General features: G+C 32.4%; 1 long non-coding RNA gene across 1 annotated transcript in view; it reads left to right on the forward strand.

The window, feature by feature from the left end:
• Positions 1-353: 353 nt before the first annotated feature.
• The window catches only part of LOC111083439, a 12,226-nt gene continuing 8,083 nt past the window's right edge, over positions 354-4,496 (forward strand). The window contains exon 1 of the long non-coding RNA XR_002609031.1: positions 354-365. This is a non-coding gene — a long non-coding RNA (uncharacterized LOC111083439). The remainder of the gene's footprint in view (positions 366-4,496) is intronic.

Genomic DNA, 4,496 nt, shown 5'->3' on the forward strand with positions numbered 1-4,496 from the left:
AGATTACTACATCCAACCTTATGTTACTGTATAACTTGATATACAGATTACTACATCTAACCTTATGTTACTGTATAACTTGATATACAGATTACTACATCTAACCTTATGTTACTGTATAAATTATTTTTACTGTTGACTTTATTTTGTGATGACATTATAATTATAACCTTATGTTGTTATGACAACTGGTGTACATATTTCTACTGTTGACAACTGGTCTACAGATTTCAACTGTTGCCCTTATGTTGTTATGACAACTGGTGTACATATTTCTACTGTTGACAACTGGTCTACAGATTTCTACTGTTGCCCTTATGTTATTATAAGAACATGCTGATTATATTACAAGCTAGCTTAAAGATGTTTTAATGCTGTATACTTATATCACTCAGTTTGAACTAAAACTATCTAATTCTCATGAGTGAAACAGCCAGTGCTTGTTATTAACCAATTACTTCAATAAAATATCTATCATCATTGTATATGTTCTCATAAATTAATTTAAGAAAAATATTCTTAGTTGGGGACACAACCATCTAATTATTGAAGGGGAATTAGGTTCTTGTTTTCAACTCAAGTTTGTACAGTAATCAACAGGGTCATGCTTCAGTTAAATAGAAACAAATGTTTTATATACTTGTATGGGTCTACAACATTAACTTGGTATAATTCAGGTATTCTATCCTCGAACATTTTACTCGTTTTGTAACTTGTGGGTTTCTAGTTGACTTGGGTCATGAGAGGAGAGAATTATCCCATGGGCAGGGTAAACAAAATACATTATAAGGTAGGTGTTCTTGAATCGTTATCATTTGAAATTCATGCAATTTATGACAATAGAAGTTTACTTTCAATAGGTATTTTTGCTTTCATTGTATTTTTTTTTCCAAGACACATCTGACATGTTAAATGATAAAGCTATCGTATGTACAACTTGTTTTTGATGTTATGATGATATTATAATCGTCGTATTAGTTTGAAATTTTGTGAAGTTTCAATAAAAAAAATAATTTTCACTACAGCACATTTATTTTTATATATTATTCTTGTGCTCTTCAGTTTTTCATCATTTTATATTTACAAGAAGGAGTGGGTTATGGATATTTTCATGGGTTCAAAACCTTCCGAGAAAACAGTTTCTGTTAGGAGTAAGTTAATGTTCTAGTTGGTTCTCTTTTCATGGAGATATTCTTTATAAGAAATTCATCAATTTTATATTTTTCTCAAAATCACATTTATTTTCATCTTTGTGAATTTTTATAATTATTTTTAAGAACATTGTTCAATTTAAAATGTTCCCATTTTATTCATTTGAAACAGTTTTTTCTCAAAATTGAGAGAAACAGTTTTTGTGGATACAAAGCCTACGTTAATTGTTTTTGTGGATACAAAGCCTACGTTAATTGTTTTGTGGATACAAAGCCTACGTTAATTGTTTTTGTGGATACAAAGCCTACGTTAATTGTTTTGTGGATACAAAGCCTACGTTAATTGTTTTTGTGGATACAAAGCCTATGTTAATTGTTTTTTTCATACTTTATCGAGGATGTTCCATGTACTCCTTAATTTGTTTCTGCTGTCTATATTAATTCCTCAACAAGTGCCTTATGATTTGTAAGATGGACTATATGTTTAATCAAGATGTGGGATGTTACACAATTCTGAACAACTCATTAATAAACTGTAGAATGGAGAAAATAATGTTTCCTGTACATTTAATACACAAGGATTTCCACATGATTCATAAACTGTTCAGAAGCATTTCTACTGTACTTCTAGCCTAGAAATGATGAAAATGTTACCACTTCTAGCCTAGAAATGATGAAAATGTTACCAATTCTAGCCTAGAAACGATGAAAATGTTACAACTTCTAGCCTAGAAACGATGAAAATGTTACAACTTCTAGCCTAGAAACGATGTAAATGTTACCACTTCTAGCCTAGAAACGATGTAAACGTTACCACTACTATCATAGAAACGATGTAAACGTTACCACTACTATCATAGAAACGATGTAAACGTTACCACTACTATCATAGAAACGATGTAAATGTTACCACTACTAGCCAAGAAACGATGTAAATGTTACCACTACTAGCCAAGAAACGATGTAAATGTTACCACTACTATCATAGAAATTATGTAAATCTTACCACTACTAGCCTAGAAACGATGTAAATGTTACCACTACTAGCCTAGAAATAATGTAAATGTTACCACTACTATCATAGAAACAATGAAAATATTACCACTTCTAGCCTAGAAACGATGTAAATAAAAAAATGTTACCAGTAGTCTTTACTGATATTAAATATTTTGAAGTTGTTTTAGACAAATTAAAAATAATGTCAGTGAAATTTTATCATAGAATTTTTTTTTCCATTTTTAATATGCAATTAATACACATGCTTGGTTTCCCGAAGACTTCTCCTTCATTCGTATCAGAAGCGTGACTTGAAATACCCCTGTAGATTTATTTGAAAGTGAGATCTCTGTTAATCATATCATATCAATCTCTCTGATTGGAGTATGAAATCTAAAGTTCTATTTTCTTTTCATTTTGGAATCTGATTACGTGGTTATCCCTGCTTTTAACGTAACGAACCTCCCCTTATTTTGATCGTTAGAGAACAAGGTTTTTTTTAACCAGTTTGTTTGTTCTAACTTGGATATCTTACTTGGTTTAGGAAGATCCTTTTTTATGATGGAGCAAATTGTCTAATATAGAAATAGTGTAAATTCAAAGATGTTGAGTTACCATCATGTGCGTGAACTACAAGCGAGAACTCTTCTACATCCACCTAAATGATAAGAAATGAGGAAGAATAGTCAATTAATCGAAAGCGCTCGAGTTTTGGGTCTTATTTTAAGTCTGATAAGAAATGTAGTAACCCAATCACAGAAGTCAGCAACACCCTCTACAGGTCATTCATGTAAGAAAGTGATTCATGTTTCAGGCTCCAGATAAGTAGATGGCATACAAGTCGTTATATCACAAATACCAGGGTCAAATCACACAACATAAAACCTCAGTAGTAGTCTTTCTCAGGCAGGGACAAAGTCCCTATATTTGGAGGGATGGGTATGACTGAATTTTGCCCCTAAAATGGGTATTACTGGGGCGTGGACAGTGGTTCAAACACTTTTATTTTTTTCTCTTTATTTACACTTAAATGGTCCGATTACAAATTTAATTACCTTTTGCCAGAAACTTGCCAAATTTTTTATTGTCATTTTCATTGTTTGTCTAAAAAGTTGTTGCAACAAAAAAATATTTTTCACCCGAGATTTACCCAAAGAGATGAATAAAAGTTTGCTGACAGATTTCACTGAAAACTGGATTTGTGCTGACAAAGGGAACATTGGTGGGTGTGGCACCTACCTTCTGCTAAATCTTTATTGGTAGGTGTGGCACCTACCTTCTGCTAAATCTTTATTGGTGGGCGTGGCACCTACCTTCTGCTAAATCTTTATTGGTGGGCGTGGCACCTACCTTCTGCTAAATCTTTATTGGTGGGTGTGGCACCTACCTTCTGCTAAATCTTTATTGGTGGGTGTGGCACCTACCTTCTGCTAAATCTTTATTGGTAGGTGTGGCACCTACCTTCTGCTACATTGGTGGGTGTGGCACCTACCTTCTGCTACATCTTTGAATAAAATAGTCAAACTTTTACCTAAACTATGACCACAGATTATTAACAATCTTTAAAGTTTTTTTGAGTCCATTCAGTCAACTGCAAGTATCTTCAAATACTTGGTAGATGGAATGTTAGGGTCATACCATTGGTTTATCAGTTCTACGTACAGTCCGACTGTTTTTTCTTAAACATCCATCCACCAGTAAAGATCAGTGTAAAATGGTATTGAAAAATAATTAAGATTACTCCTCCTACAAAACTTAATGTTTTATGATTCAAAATTATTGTACCTAAGTTTTAAATCAAAGATGTTTTAAAACCCGTCCTACGTATCAAACACATTCTCATCATTCCTAAACCTAGATAGTTTATCTAATCATCTTAAAAGCATTTTATACTATTTAAAAGGTATTTAGTTGCCATGAAGAAGTCAATTAGGCTGGACCAATAAAAGTCTTACCATATCTATCCAACTAAATGAAATAAGAACATCAGATGTTTACATAAATCACACAGTCCTTGATACAGACCTCAAAAGTGTACATCTACTGAAATATCTGAGGAAGAAGTGCATCAATTTATTCAGAGGTCAAAGGAATTTTAGATCTAAAGTTCTCCCCTCTTCAATGCTACCAAATATATTTTGTGAATGGCATTTTTTAAAATGTCTCTACTAAGCATTTATAACTTATAATTGAAAAAAATAAACAAAACCTTTCACTGATAAAAACCCCTATCTAAGACTAATGGGAAAGTAATGGTAACAGTTTGGTAAGAACCCCATCTAAGACTAACAGGTAAGTAATGGTAACAGTTTGGTAAGAACCCCATCTAAGACTAACAGGTAAGTAATG

This window comes from Limulus polyphemus, unplaced genomic scaffold, assembly GCF_000517525.1.
Source record: "Limulus polyphemus unplaced genomic scaffold, Limulus_polyphemus-2.1.2 Scaffold9513, whole genome shotgun sequence".
Taxonomy (NCBI): domain Eukaryota; kingdom Metazoa; phylum Arthropoda; class Merostomata; order Xiphosura; family Limulidae; genus Limulus; species Limulus polyphemus.